Consider the following 13,095-nt stretch of genomic DNA (forward strand, 5'->3'; position numbering starts at 1 on the left):
GTAGGGTGGCGCCCCGGTATGGCCGCGCAAGGGGTCGCCCAGACCCGCGCCACCCAGGAGAAGCGCAGGGGCGGCTGGATGAACGGCGACGTCGGCCGTGCTGACGTCGTTGAACCCTTCTAGTACGTCGGGGAGCACGCGAGCGCAACGGGGCCCGCCATGCGATCTGGCCACAACTTGAGATGTAGGCAGGGAGCAGAAAGGCGGCGCACCCGTGGATGCAGTGTCCAGCGGCTCTGCGACTGAAAGTGTGTTATATCGACTAGAGGAGGGTGAATAGGCGATTTTTATGAAAGTCTTCAAAACATGAAAGTTTCGAAGACAAATGATAGAAATGAACCTATTTCCATGCAGCGGAAGATATACTACACTAGACAGACAATAGTCAAGCATTCAATGAAGTGAAACCACACTGACTAATAGTAGCTAGGCAGTAAGGATCATGTACACAGTGAAGACAAATAGATAAGGCAAATAGGCACTGACTTTACAAGAGCCAACTGTAAATAAAGAGATGAGAATGATAGAACCAGTGTGCGTGACGAAGACAAAGGTTTGGTAGACCAGTTCCAACTGCTGTGACAGTTGTACGTCTGGTTAGGGCGGATAGGTATTTAAACCTGAGGACACTCAGTCCCGGACACTTAGTCCTGAGCACACAGCTCAGAACACTTAGTCCTCTCCGTATTCCCCTTGAGCTAAGGTCACACAGACCTCGCTCAATCACTCTGGTAAGTCTTCAAGGTAAACTTCCAAACCTTCACAGACTTCGTTCACCGGCAATCCACAATGACTCTTGGATGCTCAGACGCGACGCCTAACCGGCTGGAGGATTCACATTCCTCAAGTGTAATAAGTCTTCAAATCACACAGACAAGAAGACTTAAGTGATGCCTAACACTCTTTGGCTCTGGGTGGTCAGGGCTTTATCCTCTCAAGGAATTCTCTCTCAAAGGCTTCGAGGTGGGTTGCTCTCAAACGACAAAAGCCGTACTTTAACTCTGAGCAGCCAACCATTTATGGTTGTAGGGGGTGGGCTATTTATAGACACTAGGCAACCCGACCTGATTTGTCCAAAATGACCCTGGGTCACTAAGGAACTGACACGTGTTCCAACGGTCAGATTTCAAACACATACGGCAACTTTACTTGGGCTACAAGCAAAGCTGACTTGTCCAACTCTGAACAAGATTCCCTCTCATAGTCTTCACTCGAAGACATAGGATTTTGGTTAAGCATCACTTCAGTCATTCTGACTGGTTTTCTTGGACCCCACTTAACAGTACGGTGGTTCCTATGACTCAACAAAGAAGAAAAAGAACTACGAAAGATCTAAGTCTTCGCGCTCCATAGTCTTCATGCGATGTCTTCTCTTGTCATAGTCTTCAAGGTGAATGTCTTCACTTACCACCTTTGACTTCAATGTCTTCATACATTTTTAGGGGTCATCTCTGGTAGGAAAACCGAATCAATGAGGGACTTCTACCTGTGTTATTCTGCAATTCTCACAAACACATTAGTCCCTCAACTAGGTTTGTCGTCAATACTCCAAAACCAACTACGGGTGGCACTAGATGCACTTACAATCTCCCCCTTTTTGGTGATTGATGACAAACTAGTTGAAGTTTTCAACGGGGAATATAATATGTGAAATTGTAAAGGATAAGGAATTGTCTTCATAAGTTGCAAGGGCTCCCCCTGAAGATGTGCATATAAGTAATTTGCTTTTGGAATGCAAATGCACATGGCAGGTTGTACTTGTGGAGATCCTCTTCAACTTATGATGACAATTCATCATGCATGAAAGGTATGTGAAGATAATGACATGCATAATGAAAAATGGACGTCTGCAAAATGATCTAAGTGCGGAATTTATCGTCGCACATGCGGAGTTTATCATCGCATCACAAAATAGCAAATAAATAGCAGACGACCATCGAGTTTAAGTGTTACAACTCAAAGAACCAAATGTATCAAAACGAGAGTTGTAAACACTAGGAAAAACATAAAGTAACCGCCCATATGGACCCGCTTGAAGACTATCAAACTCATATGCTTCTCCCCCTTTTGTCAGTGAGGACCAAAAAGGTTTGAAGACATAGAGCATCTACTCGTTCCCATGAAGAGTAGGTGAAGCAGCAGGGCCGTCGGTGGTGTTCGGCGGTGCAAAAGTACTTGGGGCAGTGTCGAGGCATGCAGAAGTAGGGGGCGGTGAAGTGGCATCATCTTCGTCCTCGATCACTCTGGCATTCACAGTTGCCGCAGAGGAAGAGAACTCAGAGTCTTCAAGAGATGGAGTTCGTCGCAGCACAGCCCTTCGGGGAGGTGTGGAGTCAAATTTGAAACGTTCAGAGAAGCCATCCTCTTGAAGATCATCCTCAGAACACATAAGCGTCAGCCCTTTCCATGTACGCCGACATGTTTCATGGGCAACAAAGGCATTCTTGGTGGCAAGATTGTGAATGCGGTTGACATCCACCAAGAGGCTGTGCATTTGGCGCTTCAGCCAGTCATGATGCCTATCTTGTTTCTGATGAAGAGCAACCAGAAGTTCTCGGTCATTGAGAATACGAGATCGCTTCTTGGGTCGTTGGGCAATAGTGCTTTCAGTGGCTTCAGTAAGGGCACGATGAGGTGCACGTGTAGTACCAGCCAGAGGATAAACACGAGTGACTGCTTCAACTCCTTTAATGTTCTGAGTGAAACTTTGATGCTTCGCATTCTGAAGACTAAGAGGTTCCTTGGCAGGCTCTGGATAAATGGCTTCAACGGACATATCCACATCAGGCAGAAAGATCCAATGATTGCGAGCAGATGGCTGATATGAGATAGCTGAGTGGAGTTTAATCAGCCACATTATCCATGGAGCGTAGAACTTCAAGCCAAAAAGATCAGATCCTGATGTAGCAAGTTGGCGGATGAAGAAGTCTTGTGCATTGAAGCATTTGCCATGAAGAATATAGAAGACCAAAGTCTTCATTGCACCTTCCAATTTTGCATGTGGAGAATGTCCTTTGATGGGCCAGAGAGTTCACCATATAATGTGATAGATAGTCCTTGGCAGATACTCCAGGTCTTCAACAAAGAACTCCTTAGGATATGCAGCATCTTGTGGCAAAGGCTTCATCATACTAAGCATCTGACTCATGTTTGGTTCGGGCTTCTGAAAGATGCTCTCCATAGCTTCATTGTGAAGCTGACAGCCAGGTTCATAGAGATCTCCAGGAGTGGGCAGACCAGTGAGCTCAATGATATCAAAGGCTTTGGCTTCGTGATGAACATTTCCTGTCATCCACTCAAGGACCCAAGTCTTCGGATCTCTGTGGTAACCACGTATGTGAAGTGTGGCATAAAATTAGAGCAGCAACTCTTCGTTCTAGTGCTCTTGGTCGGTGACGAAAGGCAACAATCCAACCTCTTTGAAGCAATCCAGAGCTTCTTCCAAACAGGGCAGACCAGCTATTGCTTCGGTGTCAAGACGCATATGTGGGAAGATGCGACCCTGATTGTACAGAATGCAGGAGTAATAGCTTCGCTGCGGATAGCTCCAGAACCGATCAGAAGATATTCGTTCCCTTGAGTAGGGGTTCTTGGAGCTATTGAAGAAGGTGTTGTCTGCTTTGAAGCCGTTGACATTGAACGATCCAGGTGCTATTACAGGACCTAGAAACCTGGGCAACCTTGGCATTGGCTTCTGTACCTGAGGCCTATGCTCAATATGATAGTCAAAATGAGGACCAGCAGCAGGCGCAGGAACAGAAGCAGTAGCATCATTGGCTTCGCTGACTTCTGGTTCTTGGGTTGGTGTAGGCTCCACATTTGCTTCAGCCATGACAACGTCAGTGGCTTCATTGGTGTTGGTGGTGGCAGCCTTAAGATTTTCTACCTCCACTTGATGAGCTGGAGGGTCGGGCACAGACGTTCTCCTCGAGAACAGCTTCTTCAGTAGTTGGGGGAGTAGGGGCATGTTCGTCTTCTTGGGTGTCGTCGGCTGATGCAGCTGGAATGTCTTCAGCAGCTTTAGCCTCAGACTCGGTGACTTGAGACCTTGGTCCTTTGCGAAGCCTGCATAACGCTGGCGACGCCTTTGGAGATGGAGTTGGCTGGGCCTCAAAGTCATCTTCTTCTTCTTGCCGGGGTGGTGTGACTTGTTGTTGTGGGTGATCAGCCCATGATGCATCCTGAGCAATTGGCGTTAGAGGACGATGTAACGCCCTCGATGCGGCTATATCTCCCACGTGTCGAAGCACGACTTAGAGGCATAACCGCATTGAAAGCAATGTCGCAAGTGAGGTAATCTTTACACAACCCATGTAATACATAAGGGAAAGAGATACATAGTTGGCTTACAATCGCCACTTTACACAATTACATGAATAAAGCATTACATCATCCAAATACACTCAAGGTCCGACTACGAAACCAAAATAAAAGAAGAACCCCAAAAGCGACAAAGGTCCCCGATCGACCCCAACTGGGCTCCACTACTGATCAATTAGAACGAAACGACACAAAGGGCAAGATCTTCATCGAGCTCCTCCTGAGCTTGGTTGCGTCATCTGCACGGACTCATCGGCACCTGCAAGCCGGTTTTTGAAGTATCTGTGAGTCACGGGGACTCAGCAATCTCGCACCCTCGCGATCAAGACTATTTAAGCTTATAGGAAGGGTAAAAGGTATGAGGTGGAGCTGCAGCAAGCGACTAGCATATATGGTGGCTAATGTACGCAAATGAGAGCGAGAAGAGAAGGCAAAGCACGGTCGAGAAACTATGACCAAGAAGTGATCCTAAAACAACCTACGTCAAGCATAACTCCAACACCGTGTTCACTTCCCGGACTCCGCCGAGAAGAGACCATCACGGTAACTCACACAGTTGATTCATTTTAATTAAGTTAAGGTTCAAGTTATCTACAACCGAACATTAACAAATTCCCATCTGCCCATAACCACGGGCACGGCTTTCGAAAGTTCAAATCCCTGCAGGGGTGTCCCAACTTAGCCCATCACAAGCTCTCACGGTCAACGAAGGAATAGACCTCCTCCCGAGACGTTCCGATCAGACTCGGTATCCCGTTTCTACAAGACATCCTCGACAATGGTAAAACAAGTCCAGCAAAGCCACCCAAATGTGCCGACAAATCCCGATAGGAGCTGCACATATCTCGTTCTCAGGGCACACCGGATTGTCCAAACTTCCGGTAGGCCAGCCCAGAGTTGCCCCTGGTGGCCGCCGGCGGCTGACAAGGTGGACCAACACTCAGAGGAGCACTGGCCCGGGGGTTTACATAAAGATGACCCTTGAGCCGGCCGACTCAAGGGAAAGAAAAGGCTAGGTGGCGAATGGTAAAACCAATGTTGGGCCTTGCTGGAGGAGTTTTATTCAAGGCGAACTGTCAAGGGGTTCCCATTATACCCAACCGCGTAAGGAACGCAAAATCCGAGAACATAACACCGATATGACGGAAACTAGGGCGGCAAAAGTGGAACAAAACACCAGGCATAAGGCCGAGCCTTCCACCCTTTACCAAGTATATAGATGCATTAATTAAATAAGATATATTGTGATATCCCAACAAGTAAACATGTTCCAACAAGGAACAACATCCCCATGTTCCAACAGGGAACAAACTTCAATCTTCACCTGCAACTAACAACGCTATAAGAGGGGCTGAGCAAAGCGGTAACTGAAGGAAATATGCCCTAGAGGCAATAATAAAGTTATTATTTATTTCCTTATAATCATGATAAAGGTTTATTATTCATGCTAGAATTGTATTAACCGGAAACATAATACATGTGTGAATACATAGACAAACAAAGTGTCACTAGTATGCCTCTACTTGACTAGCTCGTTAATCAAAGATGGTTATGTTTCCTAACCATGAACAATGAGTTGTTATTTGATTAACGGGATCACATCATTAAGAGAATGATCTGATTGACATGACCCATTCCATTAGCTTAGCACCCGATCGTTTAGTATGTTGCTATTGCTTTCTTCATGACTTATACATGTTCCTATGACTATGAGATTATGCAACTCCCGTTTGCCGGAGGAACACTTTGGGTGCTACCAAACGTCACAACGTAACTGGGTGATTATAAAGGAGCATTACAGGTGTCTCCAAAGGTAGATGTTGGGTTGGCGTATTTCGAGATTAGGATTTGTCACTCCGATTGTCGGAGAGGTATCTCTGGGCCCTCTCGGTAATGCACATCACATAAGCCTTGCAAGCATTGTAACTAATATGTTAGTTGCGAGATGATGTATTACGAAACGAGTAAAGAGACTTGCCGGTAATGAGATTGAACTAGGTATTGGATACCGACGATCGAATCTCGGGCAAGTAACATACCGATGACAAAAGGAACAACGTATGTTGTTATGCGGTCTGACCGATAAAGATCTTCGTAGAATATGTAGGAGCCAATATGGGCATCCAGGTCCCGCTATTGGTTATTGACCGGAGACGTGTCTCGGTCATGTCTACATAGTTCTCGAACCCGTAGGGTCCGCACGCTTAACGTTCGTTGACGATATAGTACTATGTGAGTTATGTATGTTGGTGACCGAATGTTGTTCGGAGTCCGGGATGAGATCACGGACATGACGAGGAACTCCGGAATGGTCCGGAGATAAAGTTTGATATATGTGATAATAGTGTTTGGTCACCGGAAGGGTTCCGGAAATCACCGGAAGGGGTTCCGGATGTTTCCCGAAATGTTTGGGTACGAGAACACGTTATTTGGGCCAAAGGGGAAAGCCCACAAGGTTTTTGGAAAGCGCAAAAGGAAGTTTTGCGGAGTCCAGGGGCCAGACGCCAGGGTCCCTGGCGTCTGGGTCCAAACGCCGGGAACCCTGGCGTCTGGCCCTGGAGTCCGAGAAGGACTCTTGCCTTTCGGGTGAAACTGACTTTGTGGAGACTTTTACTCCAAGTTTCGACCCCAGGGCTCAACATATAAATAGAGGGGCAGGGCTAGCACAAAGGACACATCAAGAAACACCAAGCCGTGTGCCGGCAACCCCGTCTCCTCTAGTTTATCCTCTGTCATAGTTTTCGTAGTGCTTAGGCGAAGCCCTGCGGAAATTGTTCTTCACCAACACCATCACCACGCCGTTGTGCTGCCGCAACTCATCTACTACTTCGCCCCTCTTGCTGGATCGAGAAGGCGAGGACGTCACCGAGCCGAACGTGTGCAGAACTCGGAGGTGCCGTGCTTTCGGTACTTGGATCGGTCGGACGTGAAGACGTACGACTACATCAACCGCGTTGATATAATGCTTCCGCGTGCGATCTACAAGGGTACGTAGATCATACTCTCCCCTCTCGTTTCTATGCATCACCATGATCTTGCGTGTGCGTAGGAAATTTTTGAAATTACTACGAAACCCAACAGTAACATAGCCAAACAACGGTTTGCTAGGACAAGGTGGGTTAGAGGTTTGACATGGCAATTTGGGAGGCATGATAAGCAAGTGGTAGGCATCGCAGCATAGGCATAGCAAAAGAGCGAGCATCTGGCAAAGCAAAGATAGTAGTGATTTTGAGGGTATGATCATCTTGCCTGAGATCCCGCAAGGAAGAAGAACGAGTCCATGAAGAAGACAAACGGGCGTAGTCGAATGGATCCTCACAAACGCGACATTATCGGAACCAACCCGAAGAAGCACACCGGAAAGAAGCAAACAACATAGTAAACAACCACCACATAAGCATGGCATGATGCACAAACAATTATGATGCATGTCCGGTTTAATGAAGCATGGCATGGCAAAATGCACAACAATACTACAAATTAAGTGGAGCTCAATATGCAAAGAGTTGCATATTGACGAAACACCACATGCCTTATTTAGTTCTCTCTCATTTATGTACTCAACAAGATTAAATGTCGTTAGCATGGCAAGAGGTGAAACATGATGAAACTATCTAATCTAGGCAAGTTTAAATGAGGCCGGAACAACAAAACAACAAGTCCGGAAACTCCTCACATGCATATATTAGGTTTGGTACTGTTCTGCCCTAAACATAACTTTTAGAGTTATTAAACATGCAAAGCAATTTCACCATGTTAAACTAGGCATTTTTCTACCCCATTTACATATAAAGATTATTTAAAACCGAGCTACGGTTATTTAGTTGTGAATTAAATCATTTTAACATGGCATAGGAGCAAATTTAAACAAACATCATTTTAAACATGTCAAACATGATCAAAAGTTGGATATTGTGAAACTAGATGAAATTCTAGTCAAGTTACATATATAACTTATTTAGATCCGATGCACGGTTGAGAAGTTATTAAATGCATGAAGTTTAGGGGCTATTCTGTAAAACTGGCACTCTCTGGGAAAATAACTAAATCCGCTGGACAGGAAAAAAATAGAAACGGGCCGAAACAAGTTGGCCCAACAGGAGGAAAAATAGAGGAGGGGCGCTGCGGTGTGGCCTCACCCATGGGCCTTGGCCCGTCGGTGCTGGGCTGGACAAGGAAGGCGGCTGGGCCTCGGCGCAGGCGCGGTGCGGGCAGGCCGCGGAGGAAGCTGGGCTCTCGTGGCGCTGGCTGGGCCTGTGGTCAACGAACGAATGGAAGGTGGCCCAAGCACGAGCTGGCGCTGGACTTGGCGAAGGCGCGGTCAACGCGAGGCGCGGGCGAACGGGCGCCTCGTCCTCTCGTTCCTGAAGCAGGGAACGAAACGAAACTCGATGCGGACGACGGCGACGAAGAACTCGCCGGATCCACCTGATCCGGGCGAGGCAGCGGCAGGGGAGGCCGGAAACGAGCAGGACGACGGCGGGGCACCCAGATCCGGCGGCCATGGGGGGCCCTGAACATGGCGGGAGAGAGAGGTTAGAGGGAGGAGGAGAGGGAGACGATCAGGGAAGGCGCAGGGCGGCGGGGTACTGGCCTAACCGGCTTGTCCGACGACGGCGCTCACCGGCGACGAGGTAAGGAGGAGGAGGCTCGGCCGGCGCGGGGATGCTCCAGATCGAGCGGGAGGAGCTCGGGAGGCTTTCCCGATCCAGAACGAGCGGGACATCTCAAAAGCGGCGTACAGGCGACGGTGGAGAGATCCGGGCCTGGGCGGGCCCCGGATGGGCTTCACGGGCCACGGCGGCTGGTGGTGGAGGAGGAGGTGCCAAGTGGCTGCGGGGGAGAGGGTGGCTGCGGAAAACGAGGTGGAGGTGGCGGCTGATGATTTGGAGCATGGAATTTTAGGAGGAGGGGTAGGTAGCTGCCCAAAAATGGAAGGGGAGGTGGTTTATATAGGGCAGGTTCTAGGGTTAGGGGGTTTAGGGGGGTTTTCGGAGCCTCCGATCGCGATCCGACGGCTCCGGACACGAGGAGGGGTAGGTTGGAGCGTGTGGGTTGTGTAGAAGGCCTCGGGCAGAGAGGAGAGAAGAGAGATAGAGGCCCGACGATTGTTTTCGGAGACCGAAAACGTCCGACGATAGACTGGCTACTATTGCCGCTATAGTTATTCGTTGGGGCGTCAAACGGACTCCGAATGCGATGAAACTTGGCAGGCGGCCTACCTACACTATAATAAGACCGCACGCCAACTTTCAACACATTCCAAGAATATTTTCCGGCCACTTATAAAATAATACTTCGGACATGCCGCGGGTGCGTGCAAGTGTGTCTGGGATCAGAACGGACCATGAAAGGAAGGGGAAACCCGGACGGATGCAAGTTTTAAAAACATGATGATGCAATGCACATGATGACATGATGAAAAGCAACACGCAAGCAAATGACATGGCAACGACAGCGAATAACTGGACGACACCTGGCACAACGGTCTCGGGGCGTTACAGACGACCAATGCTGATGAGTTCGCTGTGCGTAAGCACAGGCGATGATACCTGTTGGTGCTCGATCTAAGGAGGAACTACATCATCTTCAACATGGTCATGGTGACCAATGTCTTCAGCTGCTGTGGGATCAGCTGCTGGAATGTCTTCAGCTTCATGAGCCTCTGTGAAAGCAGGCTCATGGACAGTCAGTTGGCGCTCTTGATGTTCAGCGGCAGGGCGAACCATGGAGATAGATCCAACAATTAAGGGCTCTGTGGGAGCAGCCCGTTCCTTCTTGGTCTTCCGCTTCTTCTTGGAGGGAGCAGCAGCAGAGGCTTCAGGATATTTCCTCTTTCTGGCTTCAGCCTCAGCAGTCCTCGTCTTCTTCAGTTCTGAAGCGGTAGACCTGGCTTTTGGCTTCGAGCCAGTCATGCTGGCTGGGAAGACAATGGGATGTGCTTCCTGCCTTGGTGCGTCGGGTTCGGCCATAGCGGGCTTCTTCTTCTTCTTCTTTTTCTGCTTTGCAGCCATCCTGGGGTCGATGCCAGGACGCCCAAGGGCCTTGCGCTTCTCAGCCTCATTGTAGGCTTGCACACACTTGTCAGCCAGGCTCTTCATGCGCTCACGAGAACCTTGAGCTTCTTCACGCTTCTTGAGAAAGGCTTCTTTGAGCTCGTGTAGCATGATCTTGAAGTTCTTGACCTCTTGCACGTTGAGCTTGGCCATATGCTTCTTGAACTGAGCTTTCTCAAAGTCAATCTTCTGCTTCAGTTCAACGATGCGCTGGGCTATAGCTAACTCTGAAGCAATGGCGCCATGGAAGGCAACACTGAGGCTAATGGGAAGTTGCAGATCTTCAAAGCTGAGGTTGGGCGTGTCAAACCACTCATCGATGAAGTCGTGGATGATTTCCACGTCAAAGAGAGGCAAATTGTTGAAGATTTCTGCTTCTTCTTTGCTCTTGATCAGTTGTTCAAGAGCGTCATCTGCAATATCTTCATCACTGGACAGATCAATGGCATCGTTGTGCAGAATAGCAACAGTAGTCAGTTCTTGGCTGGTATGTGGCAGAGGCATCTTGACTCTCAGGGGCTTGGAGATGCGTGACAGATCTTCAGACTGCACACTGTCTTCAGGGGGTGCAGTAGCCAGTGGCTTCGCCCGTGAGATTTTTGGTGCTGAGGCGGGCTTTGAAGCTTTAGGCAGCTTTGGCTTCTGCAGCTTTGGAGTAGGAGTTGGGGCTTCATCAGTGTCAGCATCATCATCAGAATGATCCACTTTGGCACCTTGAACTGAGATGTGAGTGATGAGGCCATCCAGATTGTAGAAGGGCCCAACAAGATTGGGTTCAGCTTCGCGGGTGCCATCGGCATGGGGAGCAGAGGGACCAGGGTTGAAGTCTAGTCCCAATGACTTCTTGTTCTACTTCGCCGAATTCTGGGCAAACTGGAAGTTGCGTTTGAACAGATTGTCGTCACGACACCATAGTAATGACGATGGGTCAGCATCCGCAGGCTGTGGTCCACGGACCATGCAGGGATAGAAGCCTTGTTCAATGGCTTCATCTCTGGACCTGGGTTGAAGATTTATGTATAGGATGTCTCCCCATGGTCGCTTGATGGCATTCTTCTCAGCATATTCCTTTGTTACAAACCTGTACTTGAACCACTGTTCTGCCCAATATCGTCGAATCCATTGGATTCGTGTCTTGCGCTGATTGTAATCCTCTTCTGGATCTGTCTTGTACAGTTCTGAGAGGTCATCGGGCAGATCTCTTGACGTTTCACCTCGACGCTTTCTGCCACCCTTCCTTGCTGATTTCTCTGCAGCCATGAACTTTAAACTGAATGGCTTCAATACGTTCAAAGGCTTCAAGGGCTTTCGCTTGCTGGACAAACAGGAACTAGCTTCGGGAGAATTTATATGATGTTGTAAGAATTCTGCAAATGAATGCAGACTATGAGAACCAAGGGATTCTCCCACGGACATGTACCTGTGACAGCATTAAGGTGCGAGGGAAGGGGAAGAGGTCATATGCATTCTCAGAAGATTTTGAAGATAAATCAGTTTAGAAGACATTGACCTCATCGTGCGAAGACATTCACTCATAGATAAGGAGTTGGTTCCAGATTTGTACGAATCCACAGATCAGTACAAGTGAGGAATCTAACTACTTTGTGAAGCATAACTGAACATACTAGGCATAATATGAGATGCAGTATGAAGTGGATCCAACTTGTGTGAACAGAAACTGCTTGTGGTAGAAAGTGACAAATCTAAAGGATCAAGGGGGCCGTAAAAAGGAAGTTTTATTTACCACACAAGGAACTGCTAGACGGAGTAGAAGAGGAGGCCGAGCAGTTCGATCGTCCGTGCCCTAACTTGGCGACGGAGGACACCTACGGCGACGGCGGAGAAGACGATGTCCGCGGCCGGCGTGAAGTAGGCGTCGGAGAGGTCGCGGCAGCTAAGCGCTTCGTCGCCGGCGTCGTCGAGGGCTAGAGGTGGCGCTAGGGTTCGTGCGAGAGTGGGAGAAAGGATAATGACTGTGGTAAGGCGTGTATTTATAGGGACAGGGACGACACAGCGTTATTACACAGGTGCCCCTGGCGATTCACATTTGAAGAACACGTGGCCATCATGCAACATATCGGAGGTTGTTCCACGTTCCCACACACGCCTGGATTGTCGGGTGGTCGTTCCCACTTCTCCGGGTTTCAGGTGAAGGAATTAGCATTGAAAACAGACTTAATGTTTGTCTCTGTATCTTCTGCTGACAAGGACGCAAAGAAGACATTCGACAGTTTCAATAGAATGCATATGATTTGGAGAGATAGAGTTTGAGATAGAAAGCATAGAGGGGTTAGGGTCCGATCACATTCACTTAGTTCAAAAAATTCAACAAGAAGACATAGCTATAAGTGAATGTTGTAGAGGACAGAACACTAGTATATATATATATATATATATATATATATATATATGATCAACATAATGAAGATAATCATGAAGACATGTTGAGATTGAAGCCAAACCAAATGTGAAGACACAACAAATGTAACACCATGGGTAAAACACTTCAAACAGACGAATTTTGTGGTGGCGTTACCCACCGTATAGGAAGTATTAGACCCAGTCACGACGCACAATTATCGTGGCGCTCTGAAGTCAAATTCCACATTAATGTATTCACACTTAGAATGTATGTCTTCATTGATTGAAGATATACTTTACTTCGTGTGTTGCACATCTAAGTCATCAATATGCATAAGTGTTAGGATGTGTGCCTGAT

This window comes from Triticum urartu, chromosome 5A (assembly GCF_056163025.1).
Source record: "Triticum urartu cultivar PI428250 chromosome 5A, HENAU_Tu73, whole genome shotgun sequence".
In the NCBI taxonomy this organism is placed as follows: domain Eukaryota; kingdom Viridiplantae; phylum Streptophyta; class Magnoliopsida; order Poales; family Poaceae; genus Triticum; species Triticum urartu.